At 37.7% G+C, this 14,315-nt stretch overlaps 1 protein-coding gene across 3 annotated transcripts in view; it reads left to right on the top strand.

Annotated features, from left to right (window-relative positions):
- Window positions 1-516: 516 nt before the first annotated feature.
- LOC131434616 (neuropeptide F-like) overlaps window positions 517-14,315 on the top strand; it is a 66,903-nt gene continuing 53,104 nt past the window's right edge. For all 3 annotated transcript variants that reach the window (XM_058601513.1, XM_058601522.1, XM_058601531.1), the window contains exon 1: window positions 517-734. The gene's annotated coding sequence lies outside the window, so the exon portion shown is untranslated. The remainder of the gene's footprint in view (window positions 735-14,315) is intronic.

Genomic DNA, 14,315 nt, shown 5'->3' on the forward strand with positions numbered 1-14,315 from the left:
ATCAGCAGTGTTATCAAAACTTCTATTCCCCCCTCCCCCCTCCGAAAAGCTCTTCTTGGCAACCGATAACTTTCTTCAGTACTCTATCAGATCAAGAAAACCAATCTCAAACAAGCTCAAATTATTATCTCGCGGCAATTCGATAGCGTACAACAGGTGTCTGCGTATTCGGCCTCCCCCCATTCTACTACCACTTCGGACCAATCCGTGCTCCAACTGCACAGGATGTGAATCGCGATCTCCGGTTTCACGCGACTCAGCAACGGTCGCCGATTGGGGTGATCCATTTTTCGCTGGCCCGAACCGTACCCAGAAGAACGAGGAGCAGCCCCCGCTAAACGGTGACGTTTGTCATCGGTGTTGGGCGAAGGTTTTCCCACCATTCAGATCCTGCTTCTTTATTCTGTCGGTCGGCCGGCTGCTCGTCAGTACAGCACGGAAAAGTCTGCGCACTTTGGGGGGAAAAACCTGTATAAAAGCACAACCGGGAACCACCGCCGGCGACAGTTCCAAATCTGCACGGATTTCGAGTGGAAGTTATCGTGTGTCTTGACCAGGTGACAGGTGGAAATTCTTTTTTTGGTGCAGCAAATTTCTCCAGTGAGCGAAACATTTGTTGACAGAAGTTCGGAATCGGAAAGTGAAATAATTCAAATTAGCCAACAGTTTGTGTCCGTTTCCGTAGGACAGAAGCAACAAGTGATACGGATTATTTCCCAATTTGTTGGTGCCAGGTACGTATTCTGTGGTGTGTAGATTGAGTTTTGAAACCTTACTCGTAAAATTTCAAAGCTTAACAAATTCGACATCGATGAAACTAGCAACACAAAATAGAGCTAATCTAGTGAATGGAACTGAAAGTGTTTAGTATACTTTCTCTTTCCAAAATTATGTTTTTTTTTTTGAAAATTTTCTCTAAGGCTTTAATATACCCAAACCTCCGTTTACGTAAACTTTTTTTACGTTACCTCTTTTTACGTTACTCTTTTTACGACATAAATCCCAAATAACGTAATCTTTTTTTACGTTGAAAACACGTCGTAAAAAGAGGTTTTTGCATACAATGAAAATCATTTCTGGCTCATTTATATTCCATGGAAATTAGTACAATATAGGTATTTTCGGAACGGGTTTGATGAGTAGATGTCGAAACACGATGTTCGAGGTGGTTCTGAATTCCAAGATGGCGACTTCCGGTTTATTGATATTCCTTGAAAACCCTTACGATATTGGTATTTTCGGTACGGGTTTGATGAGTACATGTCGGAAAACGGTGTTTGAGGTGGTTCTGAATTCCAAGATGGCGACTTCCGGTTTATTTATATTCCTTGAAAACCCTTACGATATGGGTATTTTCGGTACGGGTTTGATAAGTAGATGTCGGAAAACGATGTTTGAGGTGGTTCTGAATTCCAAGATGGCAACTTCCGGTTTATTGATATTCCTTGAAAACCCTTACGATATGGGTATTTTCGGTACGGGTTTGATGAGTAGATGTCGAAACACGATGTTCGAGGTGGTTCTGAATTCCAAGATGGCGACTTCCGGTTTATTGATATTCCTTGAAAACCCTTACAATATGGGTATTTTCGGAACGGGTTTGATGAGTAGATGTCGGAAAACGATGTTTGAGGTGGTTCTGAATTCCAAGATGGCGACTTCCGGTTTATTGATATTCCTTGAAAACCCTTACAATATGGGTATTTTCGGAACGGGTTTGATGAATAGATGTCGGAAAACGATGTTTGAGGTGGTTCTGAATTCCAAGATGGCGATTTCCGGTTTATTGATATTCCTTGAAAACCCTTACAATATGGGTATTTTCGGAACAGGTTTGATGAATAGGTGTCGGAAAATGATATTTCAGTTGATTCTGAATTCCAAGATGGCGGCTTCCGGTTTATTGATATTCCTTGAAAATCCTCATAATATGGGTATTTTTGGAACGGTAATAATTTTAATATGGAATGGTGAGATATCTGAAAATGATGTTTAAAGTCATTTCAAAATCCAAGATGGTGTTTCTCGAAAGCCGTATCAAAACGAATGTTTTCGGAACGAGTTTAAAGAACAGTTCTTATTAAACGTTGTTTGAATAATTATGACTTACTGTCGAATATTTTATAATATTGTTACTTTTGGAATGGATTTTACGAGTCAATATTTGGAAGAAAGTTGTTTAAAATGACCTTTAGGAATTTTATTCCAAATTCAATATGATATTAGCTTGACACTTACAATCAAATTGTCAAACAAATACATAAATTGATGAAAATGCTTCGATGTAAATATTTTAAGGTTCATTCTTTGGTGAAAGAAATTGTAATATTTTATTTTCAGTATTGTAGTAAATATGATTTATTTGAATAGATTCAAGTTTTGAACTGCTGTTAAAACTTTTGTTTTCGTTTTCGTTGACTGATTTCAATACCTGAACTGTTATTCATTCTTATGCACGAATCGGTCCATATCAGCATGGCCAGGCTTAAGATTCAAATATAATGACACTCACTAATGGCATATGACGACGCACTTTCATACGCGAAACATTTGAAACAAAAATGGTGTGCAAATTTTTTTCCGACACACTTTACTCAATTATTTTGGAACTGGAAGTCGGATCCAGATGAAGTTGAGAAAGTTTGTAATGGACTATTAGACCATTTGAATCAGTTTGTGGAAATCGGTCGCGCCATCTCTGAGAAAAGTTAGCACAAAAATTTTATTTTTTTTTGCACATTTAACTCATAACTCCGGAGCCAGTAGTCAGATCCAAACAAATTCAGGATTTTGTATCAGACCTGAAGAGTTTTTTTTCAACTGATTCAAGTGTGTTAAAATCGGTTTATTCAACTCCGGAAAAAGTTCCGGAAATAAGGCGTACTTATTTTCACATTTTGTATGAGACCTTTCATTTGAATCTAAGAAAGTGAAAATCGTTGCAGCCATCTCCTATAAAATTTAGCGTAATAAAACGTTACATACACATGCGCACATACACACACAGACATTTTGCGTACTCGACGAACTCAGTCGAATGGCATATGACACTAGGCCCTCCGGGCCTCGGATAGAAAGTCGGCTTGCATAATCAAAATTTTGACTCGAATTCCTGTTATAAAGGCGGTGAGGCATAAAACAATCTCACAAGTACATTTCCTACACTTAAACAATAAAGCTCCGGTTTAGAATGACCGATTTAAGAAAACTTACATCATATGGTTTGGCACTGTCAACCATGTTCAACATCTATTTCGATTTTGATCACTGTTGAGTCGTGTACATTCCATTATTTTTGCATTTCTCTATAGAAAGAGTATAGATTTGAATAAAAATAAAAATTTGTTCAAAGCTCGGAGACACTTATCGTTATATATCATTCAACTCAGCTCGATGAATGATGAACTAAGACATTTTAGTTCTATTTTTAAATAACCACAGTTTTCCATCCAAAAGCGTTCGGTATATGTTTGAAACGTCGACGACTGTATTAGAGAGTAAACACAATAATCAAATTGATTTTGGCAAAAACTCATTGAGGATGATTTTCGGACCTACCTTCCTGTACAAATTTTGGCTAAATAAAAGGTTTACAATCACATCTTTTCGGGTGTAACACCTATTACCAGTCACCATGTGTTACATTTATTGATAGTGGAAGGTATCAATGGAGGACTATGATTTAAACAATGAAAACCTTAGTTATTCAATAAATTGAGAATTAAATTAAATAATATTTGCAAAATATAGCCAATCGAATTTTACATTACATTGGACGGATTAAAATAAATCATCAAGTGTGAAAGTACTGGAGTACAAAGTGAAAAACTTGGACTCACAGTATATTTCGTGTTTTTTAGAGGCACAACATAGTTTGTTTTAAGCGACTCTTCCCAAATATTAATACAATATATGATACAATCAGCAATCCACTAATATTCAAACATTATTTTCTAAGTAATATGCACTAAACCAGCTCCAAAAATACCCATATTGTAAGGGTCTTCAAGGAATATCAATAAACCGGAAGTCGCCATCTTGGAATTCAGAACCACCTCAAACATCGTTTTTCGACATCTACTTATCAAACCCGTACCGAAAATACCCATATTGTAAGAGTTTTCAAGGAATATCAATAAACCGGAAGTCGCCATCTTGGAATTCAGAACCACCTCGAACATCGTGTTTCGACATCTACTCATCAAACCCGTACCGAAAATACCCATATCGTAAGGGTTTTCAAGGAATATCAATAAACCGGAAGTTGCCATCTTGGAATTCAGAACCACCTCAAACATCGTTTTCCGACATCTACTTATCAAACCCGTTCCGAAAATACTCATATTGTGAGGGTTTTCAAGGAACATCAATAAACCGGAAGTCGCCATCTTGGAATTCAGAACCGCCTCAAACATCGTTTTCCGACATCTACTTATCAAACCCGTACCGAAAATACCCATATTGTAAGAGTTTTCAAGGAATATCAATAAACCGGAAGTCGCCATCTTGGAATTCAGAACCACCTCGAACATCGTGTTTCGACATCTACTCATCAAACCCGTACCGAAAATACCCGTATCGTAAGGGTTTTCAAGGAATATCAATAAACCGGAAGTTGCCATCTTGGAATTCAGAACCACCTCAAACATCGTTTTCCGACATCTACTTATCAAACCCGTACCGAAAATACCCATATCGTAAGGGTTTTCAAGGAATATCAATAAACCGGAAGTCGCCATCTTGGAATTCAGAACCACCTCGAACATCGTGTTTCGACATCTACTCATCAAACCCGTACCGAAAATACCCATATCGTAAGGGTTTTCAAGGAATATCAATAAACCGGAAGTTGCCATCTTGGAATTCAGAACCACCTCGAACATCGTGTTTCGACATCTACTCATCAAACCCGTACCGAAAATACCCATATCGTAAGGGTTTTCAAGGAATATCAATAAACCGGAAGTCGCCATCTTGGAATTCAGAAACACCTCAAACATCGTTTTCCGACATCTACTTATCAAACCCGTACCGAAAATACCCATATTGTAAGAGTTTTCAAGGAATATCAATAAACCGGAAGTCGCCATCTTGGAATTCAGAACCACCTCGAACATCGTGTTTCGACATCTACTCATCAAACCCGTACCGAAAATACCCATATCGTAAGGGTTTTCAAGGAATATCAATAAACCGGAAGTTGCCATCTTGGAATTCAGAACCACCTCAAACATCGTTTTCCGACATCTACTTATCAAACCCGTACCGAAAATACCCATATCGTAAGGGTTTTCAAGGAACATCAATAAACTGGAAGTAGCCATCTTGGAAATTTATTCTGCTTAGAACATCCTTTTCCTGTAAATACTCGTAATTTTCGTTCCATAACTATATATAACTCCATATTATACATATCCAATAATACATATACATAAGGAAAACTTTTTTTACGTTGAAAATTCCAAATAACGTAAACTTTTTTTACGTCGAAAATTCCAAATAACGTAAACTTTTTTTACGTCGAAAATTCCAAATAACGTAAACTTTTTTTACGTCATGATTCGATTTACGTAGTCCCGATTATTACGTAAATGGAGGTTCGGGTGTACCACTTAATAGATTTTAGCAGGGCCTAGGGCGCCAAGAACAAGCGGGCGCCGAAATTCAGAAACTTGAAAAAACGTCTTTTCCTTAAGGTGAAAAGTGAAATGTGCGATTTTGGCAAACGAAATTTGCCTACACCAAAAATAAACCTTGAGACGGCCCTGGACTTTGGCTTAGAATTTCATTGAAATTTGAATTTTGTTATCATGAAGATTTAACTTTTAAGCGCATATGATTTTTTTCATTCTTGAAGAAAAATCAGGGAAAAAGTTATTAAAAGTCAAATGTGGTGAAAAAAAATCGACCTTCCAACCCCGGGTCTACACTAGGTTGAATCGAGTGTGATCAAATTTGTGGAACACATCAAATCGGAAACGTTTGTTAGTAAAAATACACAATTAGATTCTTTCCCCGAACTTCGGCAAAACTTTGCCGAGATTTGGTTCCGGTTCCTGCTTTTTGATTCCTGACTTAATACATTTTATTTCCAGTATCAAATTTCATTTTTTTTCCTTTCTCTAAAGAAAGGTATTAGAATCGCTGGAAAACCCGACTTTCGAACGGAGCCTCGGAGACCCATAGTGTTATTATACCATTCGACTCAGTTCGACGAGATCGGAAAATGTCTGTGTGTGTGCACTTTTCGAAGATATTTATACACGCTCAATTTTCTCAGAGATGGCTGATCCGATTTGAACAAACTTATGCTCGTTGGAAAGCAACTATCGGACCATTGATCAAGTTCGAAGATCAAATGGCTGTGACTTTTGGTTCCGGAGATATAATGGTATAAATGACGTATAATGTGATCACCTCTAATTTCGTAAAGCGCTATTGTTCAAAGGATTACGCACCTCGAAAAAAGTCCCCATACAAAATTTGAGCTAAATCGGTGCTTTGAGCCGGGGTGCTGCCTGGAGGTTAAGATTTGAAAATTTTCAATCTTGAAAAATCATCATAAGGAGGAGGAGTACATGAGATTTCCGAAATTGAAAAAAAAAATTGATGTCAAACGTCTTAGAATTGCATGAAACGTGGAGATTTAGTGTGATTAAAAAAAATTTGTTTCGAAAAAATCGTCTTTCTGGGACGTTTTGATATATCCGTCCCTGAAAGTCGATTTTTTCAAAAAAACTTTCTTCGGGATGACACTAAATCTCGACGTTTCATGCAATTCTAAGACTTTTAGCATCAAAACATTTTTTTCGATTTCGGAAATTTCATTTCTGGTTCCGAAATTATGGGGTAAAATGTGACAAAAATGTAAAAATAAGTGCACCAACTTTTCTTGCAGATGGCTAAATCAATTTTCACAAACTTAGATTCAAATAAAAGCTCCTTAGGTCCCATACTAAATTCCTGAATTTCATCCGCATCCGACCTCCAGATCCGGAAATATAGGGTAATGTCTGTAAAAAAATGTATACCATCATTGAAAAGGGTAAAAAATGTAAACAATTATTTAGATAGACCTCAAATCTGCCTACAGTTTTTGTCAGTAGACGGCCAAACAAACCGATTTCGGTTCTTCTTTCATGAATCGAAGAAAATATATATGGTAGTATGATTGATACGAGAAAGGCATCATTACTAGGTGGATTAAAGCAGGTTTTTAGATTAGCATCACTCTTCTCATACGAATAGGCAACGCAAATGTCAAGCGTTTGGTTAGAAAAATAATGCCTACTATGTGACATAAGCACTGAAGCATGCTTTTGTGAACTACTCGAATCAATCTGAATCAATTGGTTTCAAAAATGAGTGCAAAATAGTGTCCGAAATAATTTAATAAAAAGATAAAAAATATTTTAGGAGACTGTTTTGAATAAAGAGAAAGGCATTATCACACAACTAGGTGGATTAAGAACGGTTTTTATTTAACGCCCATTTGTTTTTCATATTTTCAAGTGTTTGTATTTTTGTTTTGTTTTTTGTTTTGAATACCGTAATTTCAATAATACTTATTACTATCATCAAATTTTATTTTTAATCTCTGAATTCTTCCTTGATATTCGATTTTTTTTCTAACCTTCGGTTCTATTTTGGTTAAATTTTCTATATTCAAATGTCCGATTTCTGGCTTCCGATTTCTTATATTTGACTTCTTACTTCCTCGTAATTGAATTTATTTATTTATTTATTTCGTCAAGCAAATGTAGACTACATATAAATTGTTTACAATGTTCACTTACATACTACGCATTATTTCTACGACAAAGCTGAGATTTGATTTGATTTTTAGACATAGTAAGGTCAAGATATTCGCAGTATTGATTGTAATGGCGCATTATTCGATTGACTGGACTGTATTTTGCATAATTTGTTCTAGCTTGTTTTTCTAAAAATAATTTCCTGGAACGTAATTGACGGCTAGGTATATAAAAATTTAATTGCGATAATAATGGAGCTGATTGAATGCGTTGAGAAATAATGTCGCTGATAAAATAAAGCATTGCAAAGTCGCGGCGTTCTTTAAGTGTTTGTATATTGATGAGCATGCAGCGTGCTTCATATGATTTTAGAGGAAATGCTGTCCAGTTTAATTTACGAAGTGCATATAAAAGAAATTGTTTTTGAATAGATTCGATGCGTTCTTCGTGAATAATATTGTATGGATTCCATACTAGGCTGCAATATTCCAAAATAGGTCTGACATATGTAGTGTATAATAATTTAATTGTGTATGGGTCCTGAAAGTTATGACTGAAGCGTTTAATAAAGCCCAGCATGCTATTAGCTTTATTGATTACGGTATTGTAGTGTTCCACAAAAGTGAGCTTGGAGTCTAAGATTACGCCTAAATCTCTTACAATTTTACATTTTTCTACAAGTTGATTTCCTAGATGTATGTTTATAGGTATAGTTTCACTTTTCCTACTGAAAGTTATTGAGTTACATTTTTTTACATTGAGTTGGAGTAGACTTTTTGTAACCCACCGGTTCCAATCCGTTTCTCAAAAGTAGATTTTTTCCATTTTCTTATGTACATTTTTTTTTAATCACTGTAAAACGTTTGAAAGTATCATGCTAGTTGAGTCAATATACGGCAAACAATGTTGCAGCTTACTATCAAGGTACGTTTCCAATGGGTACCTAATTTGAATAAACGAGCTTTGGTAGCGAGATGGGGTTGACTTAGCAAGTAGTGATGCTGTGAGAAGTGACTCAGTAGGAGTTTCAAATATAATCAAATGACCAACTGACGGGCAACTTAAAATTTTTATATTGATTTATATAACTTTTAGTTTTAACTACATTCAATGAACTTAAACAAAATTAGATAAATTGCGCCAAGTCACTTCTCTCCATTTAACACTCATTAAAGATAGGTTACTAATAATTTAATCTAAAATTGTGTACACCGGAAAACATCTTTTTACTCATCCCAATTTTGAGATGAGTTCTGCTTGACATCCATCGCTGGTTATTGCCCAGTGGTACCACAGTATCCGTTCTTCGAGATGAGCTTGAGACGAGCCCGAGCCGAGCTATAAAAGAGGTCAGTGTAAAGGCGAAGTCTCTCTTGTATAATTTTGACACTAGTACGGTTCGGAACGTGGTGATACGACGCGCGGGTGATCAAAGGATCACCAAAAAGTTACGATCGGGCTAACAAAGTGCGGAGGTGAAGTCGCAGAGTGGTGGACTCAGGTCCCAGTGTCGCCAAAAGAAGATCGGAAAAGTGAACGTTAGAGATCGACTTTTAGTGCGAATGCCCGATGTGTGTTAAGTGACTTTCACCTCCTCTAAAAAAAAAACCCACTCTAAAGTGCACAATGAAACAAAATCTAGTGTCGCGTGTCGTATAAGTTCAGACCGTCCATCAACATACGGTCCCCGTTCCGGCCACAAATTTAGAATACACCAGTGATATTGGCCTAAAGTGTGTAGTACCCTCCCAGGATACGGGTGCTAGTGATATCGACGGAGACAGCCTCAACGAAAGGGACCGCGGCCATAGCGCTGGCCGGCTAACGAACGGTGCGACAGCCATAGTACGTGTACACGTGCTCACTCACCAAGGTATGTCTCTTTCGCCATCTTTCTCGCTCGGAGTGCTCTGATCTCGTGCATCGGGATCGCCAGCAGCAGTTGTTCGGATATCGTCGAAGGCGCCCCACCGTCCGACGGCCGCAACGATTATGCATGCCAACGTTTTTTTTTGTGCGCAAATATTTAATTTACTTAAATAGTTAAATAAATTAAGCCTTGTTACATTATTTCCTGATTTTCACAAATGAAATGCTTTTGATAATAATTTTTTTATGCTTACCTTAAATAAAATTACCATGAGTTTTGAACTTCTAATAGATTTGTTTAATTATATATAGTAAAAGAAAATTGTGAGACCTTTGAGATCCGGGTAAGTGTTATTTTGTTGATCGCTCCCCTGTTGCCCTGAGAGTTTTATGCAGGTTAATATTAGTTCAAATAAGAAATTTCAAAGAAATGAACCAAAGTGTGTTACAATTGGCGCCCAACGTAAATTTACAAAAAAAATATACTTCTTTCGAATATTTTTTTTTCATTTGTGAAGGGGAAGATCGATAAAATAACACGTTATCGCGATAAAATTCAGTCTGTTGTAGATATGGTGGATGATACAATGATTTAACCTTGAAGTTCGACGTTCAAAGGCACGAAAAAAAGATTTCGTCATTAGCAGATGAATAAATCCAAGTACGATATTTATACGTTTCATTTCGCCCAGTGTAAAATAAGTTGTTATGTAATATTGCTTTATAAATGAGTTTACATAAGTGTCACGCGAAAATGGAATCTTATAACTCCTTTCCCGAATCATCGAAACGGCATGAAATATTTACAGAGTGGTATTATGATATGCGCCCAGATTTATTAACCGATGAAGAATTAAAATTTGAGTTGATTGTTCGACAGATTCTCATCGATGGGGACCGCTCGAAACTGCTACGGTGTTTGCGAGGAAAATTGAAGGCAGAAAAGCAAGGAGATGAAATTCCAATAAAAACATTTAAGGGTAACTCTAGTCAGGAAGAAGAGGTATGTAGGAAAAAGTTAGAAGAATTAGAAAAGGTGTTCCGCGAAAAAAAAGATGGGTTCGTATCGGGAAAAGATCGTTTGCTACATCTAGGTGGGCGAATTCTTATGGTTATGAGTCAGGCGGAAGGCAATATAAAAGATGATCTGGAAACACTATTCACAATTGTTGTTGATCACTTATATTATTTTTTTTATAAAGCGGGTCGATTTGATTTAAATGATGAACCATCAGAAATGTCAGATCAGGAAGACATAGAACCGGAAACACCAATCCAAGAAACTTTGACACTAGAATCAATTTTATTAAATCACCCAGAGGCAGAAAAAATTGAAATTGACCGATCGATTCTTGTAAAGGAGCTTAGCATGCAAAAAAAGGGAGAAGAGACCGAGAGCCATCTCAAAGAGGTGATAGCCAATCTGGAGTTCAACTTACAGCTATCTGAACAGCGTTCAGTGGTTCGAGATTGTGGTGCTCAAACTGAGTTTCTCAGTATGGGTTCCACATTGGGTAACCCGGTAGGTTTTCAGACGTCACACCGTCACCTTTCCCATGGAATTACAACAGAATCGGAATATAATTCGAACAATACGCAATTCAGAGCAGGTATGGAAATGTCGTATACCAGTACATCGGGTGTACCAATCTATTCGTCATCATATTCAAATAACTTCACTCACTCTCATTTATCAAATCCCATTCATAGTTCGGCTGTGCCTTGGTACCGCCCATATACGAGCCATTTGCCGTGCTCGTCAGCTCCAAATCCAATTCCGTCCACTTCAATTCAGCCGTCCATGTTTAGTTTTCCGGCGGCACCATTCGGAGCCAATCAAACCAGTTACTTTCAACCACACTCTACTAATAATTTTGCTTCTACTTTTTCGGCAGCATCCGGGTTCATGCCACAAGGCTACCCTTCGCTACCTGATAGAGAATCATTTCGTAACTATCAGTCAAACTGGGGTTTGCAGCCCCCAATGCAACACCAAAGAACGCTTCCCGTGTCAAAATGGGCAATTGAAAAGTATACAGGTGACGACCAAGGGCTACACCTGAACGAATTTTTGTTTAAAGTGAGAAGTTTAGCCCTCTCAGAAAAAGTATCTGATCAAGAACTCTTCGACTCGGCCTTACATCTTTTCAGTGGACCAGCTTTAAATTGGTATCATTCGATGCGATCAAGCGGTCGCCTTATTAGTTGGGATCATTTAGTCCACGAGCTTAGGAACGCATTTGCCCATCCAGATTTAGATAGCATGATAAAAATTAAAGTTTATTTGCGTAAACAGCAACGTAATGAATCATTTCAAGCGTATTATTTTGATTTAGAAAAATTATTCCGTTCAATGCCATCTCAGTTACAAGAAGATGAAAAAATGAAAATAGTACACCAAAATATGCGTTCCGATTATCGACGTCAACTAACGTTTCTTCCTATTAATGATTTGCACTCCTTAATCGCAGCAGGGCGAAAAGTAGATGCCAATAATTTTTCGTTATATAACCGCATGTTTGGAACTGAAAAACCAGTAAACTTGATCTCGTTGCAAAAGGACAAGAACCCCGATAGCAAGAAAAGTTTCAACAACTCAGCTAGCCAAAATATAAATTTGAATACTCCATTGACTAAACAGAATAAATCATCAACTGAAAATTCTCAAAGGGTATCGGAACGAACTAATCGAAACGAATCATTAAATGAATCTCAAAAATATCAAAAACAAATTAATAGAGTAGCATCGGGTATACAAACACCCGGTCCAACCCTTAATCAGTTGGTTGCTGCATACAGGCCACCACACTTTAAAGATTGTTATAATTGCGGGAAATCAAATCATCAGTATGAACAATGTCGTGAAGCCATGAAGGTTTTTTGCTTAATTTGCGGATTTAAAGGATTTGAATCCCTTAACTGTCCGTATTGTAAAAAAAACGGGATTCAGGTGGACGTAAGTCGCCCTCCACCGAGTCTACCCCCGCGCATGTGAATACAGTATTATCCCATCTTGATGTTAGCCATTGGTGGCAACCCGCCCCCGAAACCATTTATTCTAACCCTACTGAAGTTAACCAAATAACACTATCTAATAATCACGATAATCGACCCTATATCCACGTTAAACTATACGGGGTAGCATCGAAAGCGCTTCTAGATAGCGGTAGTCAATCTACGATGATTAATTGTTCGAAGATTAAAAGTCATCGACTGCAATCTCTTTCTCGCCCCGTTATTTTAAAAACCGCGGGAGGCGACATTTTAGATATAATCGGAGAAATCAATATACCGTTCACTTTTGAAGGACGAACGAAAATACTCCGCACCTTAGTTGTTCCCAGATTAGCCGTTGATTGTCTGTGTGGAATGGACTTTTGGGAAAAATTTAACATAGTCCCGATGGTTCAATACACCGCGTCGGTAGAAGAATTGACCCTTCCTTCAACCACGGATTTCACACTGACGGAATTAGAGGCAGCACAAATAGAACAAGTAAAAAAATTATTCAAAGTTGCAGAGCAAGATGTAGTGTCAACCACTTCTCTCATTAGTCATGTGATCGAGTTGAAGGATGAATGGCAAAACAAACCCGCCGTCAGACAATTTCCCTACGTCATGTCACCAAAGGTGCAATCGTTGGTAGCAGACGAATTAGAAAGAATGTTAACATTAGGCATAATTGAGCGAACAAATTCTGATTGGTCCCTAAATGTCGTTCCCATAATTAAACCTACAGGAAAGGTACGTTTGTGCTTGGATGCAAGGAAAATAAACGAAAGAACATTGAGAGACTCATACCCGTTAGCGCATCCAGCACGCATACTAGGTCAACTACCCAAAGCCAACTATTTATCAACTATTGATTTGTCCGAAGCCTTTCTTCAAATTCCTTTAGAAAAGAAATCAAGGAAATATACTTCGTTTTGTGTGCAGGGCAAAGGTCTATTTCAGTTTACCAAACTCCCATTCGGTTTAATCAATAGTCCGGCCACTCTTTCAAGGCTAATGGATCGAGTACTTGGGTTTGGTGAGCTGGAACCAAAAGTTTTTGTCTATTTGGATGACATCATCATCGTTAGTGAAACCTTCGATGAGCATATCCGCCTTTTGACAGAGGTTGCTCGTCGGCTTCATGCTGCGAATCTGGCAATCAATCTACAGAAATCTCGTTTTGGTGTGTCAGAATTACCCTTTTTGGGATACCTTTTATCTACCCAAGGACTGAGACCCAATCCAGAGAAAATCCGTCCCATCGTCAATTTTGAACGACCGACTACCATTACTAAATTGAGACGTTTTCTCGGTATGGGAAATTACTATCGTCGGTTTATACCGACATTTAGCCAAATAGTTGCCCCCCTTACTGAATTATTGAAAACAAAATGCAAAATTATTCCGTGGACGGAAGCCGCGGAAAAGGCTTTCCTAGATTTGAAAGAGCGTCTCATCACGGCTCCAATATTGTCCAGTCCTGATTTTAAACAAGAATTTGTCATACAAACCGACGCTTCGGATGTCGCTGTGGCCGGAATCTTAACGCAGGTTCAAGGGGATCACGAACGAATTATTTCGTATTTTTCAAAAAAACTTTCAACCCCACAACGTAATTATCACCCAGCGGAAAAGGAAGCCCTTGCAGCCCTGTTGTCGATTGAAGCATTCAGAGGTTTTGTCGAATTTAGTCACTTT

The sequence above is a fragment of the Malaya genurostris genome, chromosome 1 (genome assembly GCF_030247185.1).
Source record: "Malaya genurostris strain Urasoe2022 chromosome 1, Malgen_1.1, whole genome shotgun sequence".
In the NCBI taxonomy this organism is placed as follows: Eukaryota; Metazoa; Arthropoda; class Insecta; order Diptera; family Culicidae; genus Malaya; species Malaya genurostris.